This window comes from Callospermophilus lateralis, unplaced genomic scaffold, assembly GCF_048772815.1.
Source record: "Callospermophilus lateralis isolate mCalLat2 unplaced genomic scaffold, mCalLat2.hap1 Scaffold_2339, whole genome shotgun sequence".
Taxonomy (NCBI): Eukaryota; Metazoa; Chordata; class Mammalia; order Rodentia; family Sciuridae; genus Callospermophilus; species Callospermophilus lateralis.
This window is the reverse complement of record NW_027513226.1, coordinates 9,087-22,362: the sequence shown is the minus strand read 5'-3', so window position 1 is coordinate 22,362 and position 13,276 is coordinate 9,087. Positions and strand designations below refer to the sequence as shown.

The following is a 13,276-nucleotide window of genomic DNA, read 5'->3' as shown; positions in this document are numbered from 1 at the left end:
TCAGACCTGGACAACAGAGGCCAAGTAAGTAATGACACAAGACAACCCTGAGCCAAGGTTGAGGAGTGACATTCAGCAAGGTATTGATCTATTTTCAAGACATGTCAATTCTAGAGATCCGCTTGAATTTAGACCTAGCTATAGGCCGGGAGGCAAACGTGGGTGGTGAGGGTAGGTCCTAAGGAGTATGAACATCTTCATGCTGAGCAACTGAGTCACAGAAGGTTTTTACTGTTTCCATAAGTTTCCTCCAGCCAGGGTGAAGAAGCCAATGCCACAAAGGTGTGTATAGGGATTCCTCTGTTGTGGCTAAGGGTGGGAACTCAGGATTTCTGGCAAGACAAATTCATTATAATATGGAAGTTTAATGACCCCAGCCACTTTAGCCTCCTCCCATACATCACCATCCCAATTTGCAGGATCCCATCCTTTTCCAAGCAGAGCTCTCACTTTAACTGCAGACACCTTCTGAGGCTCAGAGTTAAACATCCATCTTAATTCAGCCAATTGCACAATTAGAGTTTGTGTTTGGTTTTCAGCAACCTCAGCCCTTTGACTACAAGAGAGAAGAATCTCCTTCAGAATACACTTAGCAGCTTTCAGATCAATTATATGTGATGGCAGCTTAGAAACTAAATTTTTGATCTCATCATTCTCCTATGTTACTTTTTCCCATGAAACCAGAAGCCACCAATAAACATCATCATATTTCTTAGTTTTCCAGAATTGTTCAAAGCTTTCATGTACAGAGTCACTAAACATCTTGCTTTTAAAAGTGGTGAATTGGTAGTATCAAATGTAGTTACTTTACAAATCTCTTTAAACAGTTCACATCATGAATTATCAGTGCTCTTTTTAGTACCAGTAGGAGAGACTTTATTAACATTAGGTCTAACCAGTTTAGACAGCCTCTCCAAAACCCACAAAATCAATTAAGAAAATTCATCCTTACAACACATCCAGTGCCAATTAATGTATTAGTCAGTATTCTCCAGAAGAACAGAATCTGCAGGAAGTATAATTATAACAGGAGGACTTAGTAGGTTGGCTTATGTAACCAGAAGCTGGATAATCCATTATGGCTTTCTGCAGGCTGCAGAGCTGGAAAAACCAGAAGCTGTGCAGTCCAAAGGGCTGAGCCCTAGAACAGGAGGTACCAACAATGTTAACCTAGTCCGAGAACAAAAACTTCTGGGGCATGGCTTTGGAAGATTGAAACGGAGATATTCTGATATCCTCAGATGATCACAGCAGCAATCTAGAAAACATGCAAGAAAAATAGAGCTTGCATTTGCTGCTGCTTTCCTGTTTTTCCAGTTTTTATTCTTTCCCATGCTTAGGGAGAGTCTCCATTTCAATTGGCTAACCCATATGCCAATCATTCCTTGACACACCCTCACTGACATCTTTTAATCCTTGGCATCTTTTAATTCAATCAAATAGACAATTCAAATTAACCAATACATGTTTCAAATGACCACTATAATATTTGTGTTCAAAAAATCAACCTAAGGTCTGTCATCATGGCTTGCACACTTCTCGAGCCATGTTTTATTATTCCATGTGGATTGTGATCCCAGGCTGCAGGTGGGCTTAGCTTGAATGGAGTTCTGCTGGCAGGTACAGTGGGCATCACTTGGCACAAGAGGGAGGCAGAAGGCACTTGCATAAGATGAGCAAAAATAATAAAAAGTTTTATATTTATAATATAGGCTCTCTTGAAATTTGAAACAATGGAAGTAATTTTTTTTAATTTTTATTGTTGGTTGTTCAAAACATTACATAGTTCTTGATATATCATACTTCACACTTTGATTCAAGTGGGTTATGAACTCCCATTTTTACCCCGTATACAGATTGCAGACTCACATCAGTTACACATCCATTGATTTACATATTGCCATACTAGTGTCTGTTGTATTCTGCTGCCTTTCCTATCCTCTACTATCCCCCCTCCCCTCCCCTCCCCTCCTCTCTTCTCTCTCTACCCCCTCTACTGTAATTCATTTCTCCCCCTTGTATTATTTTTCCCTTTCCCCTCACTTCCTCTTGTATGTAATTTTGTATAACCCTGAGGGTCTCCTTCCATTTCCATGCAATTTCCCTTCTCTCTCCCTTTCCCTCCCACCTCTCATCCCTGTTTAATGTTAATCTTCTTCTCATGCTCTTTGTCCCTACTCTGTTCTTAGTTACTTTCCTTATATCAAAGAAGACATTTGGCATTTGTTTTTTAGGGATTGGCTAGCTTCATTTAGCATAAAATGCTCTAATGCCATCCATTTCCCTGCAAATTCTATGATTTTGTCATTTTTAATGCAGAGTAATACTCCATTGTGTATAAATGCCACATTTTTTTTATCCATTCATCTATTGAAGGGCATCTGGGTTGGTTCCGAAGTCTTGCTATTGTGAATTGTGCTGCTATGAACATTGATGTAGCAGTGTCACTGGAAGTCATTTTTTAAAACTTTTATACTTCTTTATATTTCCATGATATGAGTTACAAATATTTATTGAATACAATTTCATTAAATAATATTGTCATATCATGATATGAAAAGAGATCCAGGTCAAAGTAAAGTATCCAAAAGAACTTGAATGCACACATCTCTGTTTTGTCAGCATCTGGATTCAATAAGGTAATAATAGATCCACATGTCTATCCTGCAACAGATACTCTGCAAATATTTGGCATTCCACTTGTTTCTCAGAATGTCCTTCCAATTATTCTTGTTTAAATTATTGGTCAAGAAACTTGTATTTCAAGTGTTTATTCCAACTCAGTCTCCTAGTCAGTGGTGTATCTGGTAGGACAGACTTGTTTACCTGTATCTTAATCTTCATTTTATCATAATTTGTCTACATCAAATTTTCATTATAGTAGAATTTCTAACTGGGTTAGTATTATCACAAAACCATCATCTACCTCTGCCCAAATAGAACAATATATTTTTCACAGCATAATTTAACTTAGTCACATTCTCCAAAAAATTCCCCTGGAAACCAAGCATATTATAGAAAATAATCTCTGCTGCTACTAATGTAGCTATTATCCAACAGAAGACTCATAAGTGATTCCTACATCTGGTTGTTCCTTAGATCTCTAATTTACAAAAGAAGGGGATTTTAGTCACCATTACCTAACACCACTGACAGTTCTCCATCCTGTTCTGAAATAGCTGGGTTGCTCCCTCCTGAAACTAATTCTGGGCAGCAGGCAAGAGATGTGAAGGTGAGCAGGTTAAAAGAAATTTGCTATAAGTTTGAATTGAGTTCATCTTCAAGTCAGCAAAGTCAGGTGAAATGGCCAAGGCTCCTGTCCCTGTGGACTTGGACATTGGGGATCAATTAGAGAAAAAAGGAGGACATGTAAGTTTTTCTGCAGGAAGGTCCAGCACATCATGTTTAGCAGTTCATCCTTCTGATCCTCTTGTAGAACCTGAGTAAATGAGAAATGTTTTACTGTTTCCCTTTGAACAATGTAATAGAAAAGGAAGATGTATGGACAAAACAATAACACAGGGAACACTGAACAAGGGGAAGAGCTTTGTGATTCAGCATAAAGACAAAAGGTAGAGGTGGGAGCAATAAGCACTGAATGCGTTCTTATTTCTGCTCAGTGGCAGGCCCGACTGCTTAGCCTGGCAGACTGAGCACAGACCGGTGTTTAAACATTTTGAAAAATTCAAAAATTGTAATCAGGGAATCTTCTAATTACAAACTTACTTCTCTCAAATTTTATTTTTATTTTCATTTTTAAAAAGTTAAAGCAGTGCATTTTCATGGAGAAATGGAATGAAACATCAAATGATTTTACTTTGCTGGGGTTGTTTCCTCAAAACCAAACTGGCCTGCTTCTCTTGCTCCTGATCATCTCTGTGTTTGTTCTCACCTGTTTGGGGAACTCAAGGATGACTGCCCTCATCTTCTTGGACCCCCAGCTCCACACCCCCATGTACTTTCTCCTTAGCCAGCTCTCCCTCATGGACCTGATGTACATCTCCTCACGGTCCCCAAAATGTTGTACAACTTCCTCTCTGGCCAGAAAAGCATCTCCTTCCTGGGCTGTGGTGTGCAAAGCTTCTTTTTCCTGACCATGGCTGGTTCTGAAGGTTTAATCCTGGCCTATGACTGCTTTGTGGCCATCTGCCACCCTCTCCACTACCTCATCCGCATGAGTAAAAGGACTGGTGTGAAGATGATCATAGGAACTTGGATACTGGGCTCCATCAGCTCCCTGGCACACACTGTCTATGCCCTTCATCTTCCTTACTGCAGATCCAGGGTCATCAATCACTTCTACTGTGACATTCCAGCCATGTTGCCCCTAGCCTGTGTGGACACCTGGGTCTATGAGTACATGGTGTTTGTGAGAACAGTTTTGTTTCTCCTTGTCCCTTTCCTTGGGATCACTGCCTCTATGGACGGGTTCTTTTTGCTGTCTTCCACATGCGCTCAAAAAAGGGAAGAAAAAAGGCCTTCACCACATGCTCCACACATTTAACTGTGGTGATGTTTTACTATGCTCCTTTTGTCTGTATTTATCTCCATCCCAAGAGTCTCTGCTCCCCAGCAGAGGATAAGAATCTGGCTGTCTTCTACACCATCCTCACCCCCATGCTCAATCCCATCATCTACAGCCTGAGGAACAAGGAGGTCCTTGGGGGCCATGGGAAGAGTTTGTGGGATGTTCTCCCCCAGGAAGAAGTGAGCATGGCTGTTCCTGCTTCTCTGCATCACTTCTTTTCATGCAAACTTCAGAGCAGTGCTGACTAATAGAAGGATAATGCAAGCCACCTGTGCAAATTACATTTTTTTTGAGAGAGAGAGAGAGAAAGAATTTTTTAATATTTATTTTTTTCATTTTCGGCAGACACAACATCTTTGTTTTTTATGTGGTGCTGAGGATTGAACCCGGCCACACGCATACCAGGCAAGCACGCTACCACTTGAGCCACATCCCCAGCCTGCAAATTAAATTTTATAGTGACTCATTTAAAAGTAAAATTAATTTAAATAATATGTTGGTTATTATATAGATCCATAATCATTATGGATATTTATGTTAGGAAATATTATAATTATTTATGTTATGTTAGCAATGTGGACATTAATTATACATTATTTATATTTTATATGTTACACCTATATTACTATAATATACATAACAATATTTATACTGATATTAGATTGTTATCATTTTGAAATATTATGAATGTTCTTCTATAGTTTTTTTTTTTAATTCTAATTTGTCAAGGTTTTGTATGAATTTTGAGCTTATAGCACATAACAATGTCCACCCTATACTTATCAAGTGTCCCAGAGAAATATGGGGCCTGAGTTTATAAAAGCCCAGGGACATGAAACACTTTCATGGTAACACTGTCTTGTTATAATGTTTTTTAATGCAGTTTGTCAATATTTCATTAAAAAGTTTTACATCTGTATTTATCAATTATATTGGCCTGAATTTTTCTTTCCTTGGTGTGACTTTGTTTGGTATCAGGGTGACACTGACTTTATAGAATTAATTTTGCAGTCTTCCCTTCCTTTCTCTTTCATAGAATAATTTGAGGAGAATTTAAAGGCCTGGTAGAACTTGACTAAGAATTCATCTGTTCTGGATTTTTATTAGAAATCTTTTAATGGTTGCTTCTATTTCATTTCTTTATATTGCTCTGATTAAGTTTTCTATATCCTCATGGAGTGATTTGGGTAGGTCAAATATCTATAGGAATATGCAAGTTTGTTTGAGATTTTCTAGCTTATTGGAATATAAAATTCAAAATAGTGTCTGATGATAGTCTGGTCTTTAGTAGTTTCTGTGGTGATATTTGTTTTCTTTTTTTATCTCTAATGTTGTTAATCTAGTTCTTTCTTTGGGTTTGCTTGACCAAACATTTATCAATCTCTTTACCTTTTTAAAGAAACACCTCTGTGTCTCATTGATTCTTTGTATTGTTTGTGTTAGTCCCAATTTAATAGATTTTGGCTAGAATTTTAGTTATTTCTTTTCTTCTACTGATTTTGATGCTACTTTCTTTGTTTTCTAGAAATCTGAGGTTTAATGTTAGATTATTTATTTGATGACTTTCTATTTTTTTCAAATGTAGGAACTCAGTACTGTTATCTTTCCTCTTAGAACCACCTTTATACTGTCCCAGATATTTTTATATGTTGTATCTCTATTTTTGTTCCTATTTTTTTATTTCTACCCTGATTTCTTCTGTGACCAATTCTTTAAGATGAAATGTATTATTCATACTTCAGATGTTAGAATGGTTTTTTTTTCTCTGATGTTTAAATGGTATTCCGTTTTGATCTGCTAGAATGCAAGTAAATATCTAGTTTTTATTGTGTTTGCTAAGATTCATTTTTTGCCCTAAAATATGATCTGTTTTAGAGAATGTTTTATGCACTGATAAGAAGTAAGTGAATTCAGTTGTCAGTGGATGAAATATTCTATAGGTGTCTGTTAAGTTCATTTGATTAATAGTTTTGTTGTTGTTGTTTTTGTTGTTTCTCTTCTTTTTTTTTTTTTTTTTGGTTCTAAAGAATCTATGCTTAGATCATATCTGGATAACCTGTGTAGTTGGATGTGTTCAAATCACCAAATATTACTTTATTCAAAGCTACTTGTTTCTTTATACTGAAAAGCATTTGTTTTATATAAGTAGATAAATCAATGTTTGAGTCATAAATATACACAATAACAATACATTTTGGATGATTCCCGTAACCAGTAAAAAGTGACTTCTTTTTGTCTTCTGATTAGTTTGACCTGATTTCTACTTTGTCTGAGATAAGAGTATCAACTTCTGCTTTCTTTAAGTTACCATTTGCACGTTATAGATTTTCTCTATTTTCACGTTCATTTGTTGATGTCTTTGTAATTGTGAGTCCCTCGCAAAAAGAATATGGTTTGGGTCTTGTTTTCTTTTAATTCAATCAGCAAGTGTATGTCTTTTGATTGAACAGCTTAGACCATTTACCTTTAATGTTGTTATAGAGTTTTTTTAATGCATAATTCAAACTTTATTCTCCTTTAACTGACAATTCTTCTGTTACAATTTATCCTCATGCTGGTTTTAATTTTCCATTTTTTAATCTTCTACATGATATATATGTTTAAATATATTTTGTAGTACAGGCTTACTGATTATGAACTCTTTCAGTTTCTTCTTATCATGGAATATTTTTATTTTTCTTATATTCTGAAGGATAATTTGACTGAACGTTGTAATCTTTGTTGGTACCCATTTTTTTTTAGGGCTTGTTATATATTACTACAATCTCTCCGGGCTTTTTAAGTCTGAGTTGAGAGATCATTTGATATATGAACAAACTCCTGTTTTTCTCTTTCACCTTTTAAAACTCTGTATCTTAGGTATGTTTACCATGATGTGCCTTGCAGAGGATTTTCTTAATTAATCTTGCCTATTTGGAGTCCTGTGTGCTTCTTGTATTTGGATCTCCATCTCATTCCTAAAATTTGAAAGTTTTTCTAATGTAATTTCCTAGAAAAGATTGTTTATTCCTTTAGTTTATTTCAGAGACTTCATTGATTCCAGTTATTCTTAAATTTGGTCTCTTGATGTTATCCCAGGTTTTGTTCATGATCTCTTAATATCTTTTCTTTCTATTTGACTTTACTTTCAGATTTTAAACTTTGCCTTTAAATCCTGAAAATCAGCCTTTAATTAGTATAATCTACTGGTGATGCTTTTCATTAAAGTTTAATTGGATTTTAATTTTAATTTCATCTTAATTCTATGACTTCTATTTGGCTCCTTTTCAGAATCTCTATCACCTTATTGAAATGGTCTTTATTTCCTGAATTTTCTCTCTAATTTCATTTGTTACTTCTTCTTCAAGCTCATTGCACATTTTAACTATAAATTTTCTAAATTCTTTCCCCAATAATTTATCCACTGTGGTATCACTGTAGTCAGTTGTTGAAGTGTTATGGGCTATAATGGGGTGACTATTCCCTTGCTTTTTAAAATTGTTTGTGCATCTACCCATTTTTTGAGGTGATTATCACTGCTTATTTTATGTAAGTGACCATTTTATGAGCTTTTTTCTCTTCAAAGTCCTGTGCTTGGTGAATATCTGAATATTCATGTTTTAACTCTTCTGTTGTTCCCTGTATCAGCACCTCTTTGACAAAAGCCACAAAACCCTATTTACTACCATTTCTTCAAAGCATAGCCAGCTACTATTCAAACTCGTGAAAAATGAAAAAGTTGATACTGTTCTTCACAGTTTCTCCAATTCAAGTATGTGAACTTTTGATATAGTGATGGGATATGTTAAAAAGTTAGTTATTAAATTTAGTAAAATTGATATAATTTAATATAGGAACTAAAAATGGGTAGAGAAAAAACAGGTCAAAAGAAGAAAAGAAAAGGTATTTAAGAATAGTACCTACCAAGATAAAAAGAAGAAAAAGATGATTAAGGGGATTTGAGACAGGAGCAGGTGATGTAAGAGGAAAAGAAAGGTAAGAGGAACCTATGTGAACCTGATCTAGGAAAACACACACAGAGAGGATGATTCTAATTAAAGATTTAAAATATTATAAGAGATCTGGGCACATCTGTAATCCCAGCAGCTTGGGAGGCTGAGGCAGGAGGATCACAAGTTCAAAGCCAGCATCAACAACTTAGCAAAGCCCTGAGCAACATAGAAGTCCTAGTCTCAAAACAAAATTAAGCAGCACTGGGGATGTGAGGATGTTGCTCAGTGGTTAGCACCCTGAGACTCAAACCCTAACTCAAAATTAAAAATAGAAGAAACACAATCAAAAGGATTCAGGACACAATATTGGCTATCAAGTTAACAATCACCAAATGAAAATGAAAAGTAATATATACATAATCAAAGTTGAGCTATTCACAATAACTGTTAGAGCTATTTATAATAAACTATGCCCAGATGAAGAAAATTCTTGAGTTTTGACAGGGCTTTTTTCAGTATTTGGGACCTTTAGGAGATGTCCATCATTCTTTGGCTTTGGGTATCCCAGGAGGTTCTGGGACACATGGGTCACTCCCCTGGTTGCCATGAACTTCCCACCAGCTGCTTCTAATTTGTCACTCAAGGTGGCTGCTCAGAAGTTGCAGATAATGTCTGTTGCCTGATTCTGTGGTGTGTAGGAGTTCAGGATTCAGGGATCCTGGCTGTTGCTGGGATTACCAAATTCTGTTGAAAGCATCACTAGTAGATTAAACCACACTGAAGACAGATTCTCAGGCCTTTAAGACAAAGCATACAAACTTGAAAATAAAGTTGAAAATGAAGAAAATATGTTAAGAGACCAGGGACAAAATATTCAACATTAAGATAATATTAGAGATGAAATTTGAGAAATACAAACAAAATGATTGCATAAATTTCTTAATGAAATAAGATTTTAAAATTTATAAATCTTAAGGATGAGGTAGAAATTCAGACACAAGAGACATTTAGAACCCAAATAGGCAATATAAAAAACATCCTCTCCAAGGCACATTTTGATTAAAATTCCTAATATACAGGATATCAATAGATTTTTTTAAAGCTGGGAAAAAAAGCAGCAGGTCACATTTTTGAGGTGAGTCAGTTAGGATTTTAACTGATTTCCTAGCCCAGATCTTAAAAGCCAGAAACCCTTGGAATTACCTATACCAAGTCCTCTGAGAAAATGGGTATCAACTACTATACCTCCACCTTATGATGAAACTTCCATCTCCACAGCAAAGGAAGCTCAACTTAATTCCAGAGTCTTCATTTTTACATTGGCTCAAAGAATAATATTAAATTACATATATCAATACTTTTTCTATCAAAAAAATATATGTTTACATGCCTCTGAGAATGATCTAGCTGAAAGAAAATGGAAAGAGATGAAGAGATGAGAGATGGGCACCTTGCCAAAGCAGAAGCATGGCTTTCCACAAGAGCAGGTCCACTTCCAGCACTTTCCAGCTATTGCAAAGGGGCTGGAGTTTGGACAAGGCTAGATTTTGGCCTGTAACAGGCCAAAAACACAAATATGAGATTTTTTGTTCCTAAATTTGAAATTAGATCTATCTTCATGACTTGCCCTCTTCTTCTGGCAATTTTATTATTCCATATAGATTTTGTAGTTCTGGTAATAGACTGGAAGTGGAGATTAGCTGGTTTCAACACAATGAGTACAACTCTGCATAAACAGGAGAAGGGGGTATTCACAAAGATGAACAATGGTAATAAAAAAAACAAATCTCTGTGGATTTATAATTGATTTACCTCTGAAATTTAAAGCAATGAACCTCATTGGTTAAGTTTTGTGCTTCATCATATTTTTATCTAATGGGTCATTAATATGTATGGGTACAGTGTCCTGATTCTTATCTCCTATGATAAGAGTCTCCAGTTCACAGCTAAGTATCCAAAACAACTCGACATGTAACATCATCACTTCTCTGGTTTGCCCATCTGTAGTTTAGTAAGACAATAAGAGATTGTCATGTCTATTCATTTCTACTCCTTCAACAGATATTTTGCAGACCTTGGTCATGCATACCTCCAGTTAGTTCCCAGAATGACCCTTCAATTAGTCTTGTTTTGCCAATCTGGCAACAAACTAATGACATAATTGTGCCAATTCAGTGTCCCAGTCATGGGGGATCTGGAAGTCTGGACGCCTCTCTCTAATTCTAAGTCCTCACTTTATCAAAAGACCTCTGAGTCTACTTTCCACTTTAGTAGAACTGATGACTGCATTATATTTTCATGAATCAATTTTCTACCTCCTTCAAATTGAAGAAAGTATCTTGTCATAGCACAAATTAACATACTCAGAAACACCAACAAGTTCCTCTGGAATATGACCAGACTATACAAAGAAGTTGTTCCTGATCTAAAATGTCTATTGTCCAACTGAACAATTGTATATGTTTCCTGAATCTTATTGATCCATAGGACTTCATTTAGGAAGTTGGCCAGTAGCCAGCAGAGTAGATAATGTCAGTTCCTATAAAGGGCAGATTAGAATTAGAGAATTGTATAGGATTACCATTTCTAAAATATGTAAAAGTGTAATTTTGTCTACAAATTTTGTTTTTTGTCTCTCAAACCCAGATAGTCACAAAAATTTACAGTTTTGCATGTGTAACTTCCAACTATTAGAGGTAACCCTAAAGATTTTTAATTGTGACAGTCCAACTGATAAAGGTTTTTCAAAATGCCAGGCTAAGATTTTAGTGGACACTATCCAAAAGACCAGAAAAACCAATGTAGATCAGGACCCAACCTGAGGGGCTGTCCCAAAGAGACCATTCAGACCTATTTTATCCAATTACAATTTTTTTTTACACTCTGATTTATTCAAAGTCAATTTACAAGGGTTAGCTCTCAATCCAATAGTTTTTCTAAAAAAAAATGAACATAATTTACAAGGCTTTGACTGTTTGTTTTGTGTATGTACATCATGTATTGTCAGTCAACGTGTACTGTCATGTCTACATATGTTTGGTACCAAAATTGTCATATGAGCTCATAAATTAAAATTTAAAAAATGGATACAAATACCTTTGGTTCACATGATTGAAAAATTCAATTTAAATTGGGTAAACAAATAAAATAAAGATGTTTTGGAAAGTTACTAACTCACAAGCTTTTCTAGGTGGTTAAACAGTTGTTAGTAAAATATTAATGTATATGAAATGTTTAATATCCATTGTTTCTAGGATTTTTCTCTTCAATAGAAAAAAATTACTAATGCTGTTAAATGCACTTATCTGATACCTTAGTTTTTTAAAATAAGTAAATTGTATTTGACATATATGGGACTGATCATAAATATAATTAATCTACAGAGTCAAAATGCTACTAAATATAAAATAAAGAACTCTTAACTTCTTAAATTCATAGGGTAATATACTTAAACATAATTGGTGCTTTTATTTAAAAAATGGTTTAAGATTACTGTGTGTCATCACTGAAAGCAATGTTACTAAGAGTTAAAAGTCCCAGCAGGCATATTTCTATGTACATAGAAACCAAAGGTTTCAAGTACATTTCAATTAAATTACCATAAATAACATGAAATAGTTTATTTTATTAAAATTTAAAAAATTCTCTAAATTTGAGAATTCATAAGTTCTATCTCAGAATGTAAAAAACAAGTGGGTCTAATTCAGTAATATAAAGGTCTATATAAATAAATGGTCTATTTTAAAAGATTTGAATGTATTTAAATTGGTTACAAATAAGAAACACAAACAGTTTAAGCTATTTAAGGTTTTTCCCTAATGTCAAATACTAATATAATGATATAAACCAAAATTTTATCTCTATGTTAAAATGACAAGGATTTCTTAAAACATTAATTCACTTCCAACATTTTGTTTGGTACGTTTTATGCTCTAGAACAACTAGTCTTAAAGAAATTAAGGTTTGTACAATTCTGGTTAAACAGCAACTGTTATTTCTGAGTATTGTATTACATTACAGAGTCTAAATTTTTCTCTAAAATCTAAACTTGTTTAATATAAAGACATCAATATAGGGGGCTCGGGATGCAGCTCAGTTGGTAGAATGCTTACCTTTCATGCACAAGGACCTGGATTTAATCTCCAGCAACACACACACACACACACACACACACCAAAAAATATGTAATTATGGTATTATTACTCTTCTTTCTATATTCAATATGTTCATATCTTTCAGGTATACAAATAATTAAAAGTAAGATGTTTATAGGAGCATTTTAATCAAGCTGGTGTTCTCCAAACTAGAGTTGTCTGCAATGGTAATTTTAGACTTAAAAAGATGGCAAATTTTATTGGGGATTTATTTATATTACTTGATGTTTTCTAACCAAACCTAAACCTTATGTTACACTGATGATAAAAATGTAAATGTATTTATAAAAGATAATGAGAGCTTTATCTATGTAAAGGTTAATATTGTAAAACATTTTGCCACCTTTTTCACACAAGAGAGAAGTTGGGGGCTCTCAGCCTTTATTTGGTTCATGTTTTAGATGTAATGTTGTGTTGTGTTAGCTAACATTCATATACACTCAAGAAAAATATATGTAAACTTTATTAAATAATATCAAAAAAGACACAAAAGTCAGCTTTAGATCTATGACACTTAATCCAGGATTTGTAAAAAGTCATGCCTTACCTGAGATAAGACTCTACCTTTCTCCTTACTACATGTTAGAATGACTCCAAAGTAGATCATATTTTTGTTATAAATATTACAGTGATCTCAAACAAGAGGTATAATGTATAACTCA

The 13,276-nt window shown here is 34.6% G+C and overlaps 1 pseudogene; it reads left to right on the top strand.

Annotated features, from left to right (window-relative positions):
* The first annotated feature begins 3,782 nt into the window (after nt 1–3,782).
* LOC143640416 (olfactory receptor 2L13-like) lies at nt 3,783–4,711 on the top strand (annotated as a pseudogene).
* The last annotated feature ends 8,565 nt before the right edge of the window (nt 4,712–13,276 follow it).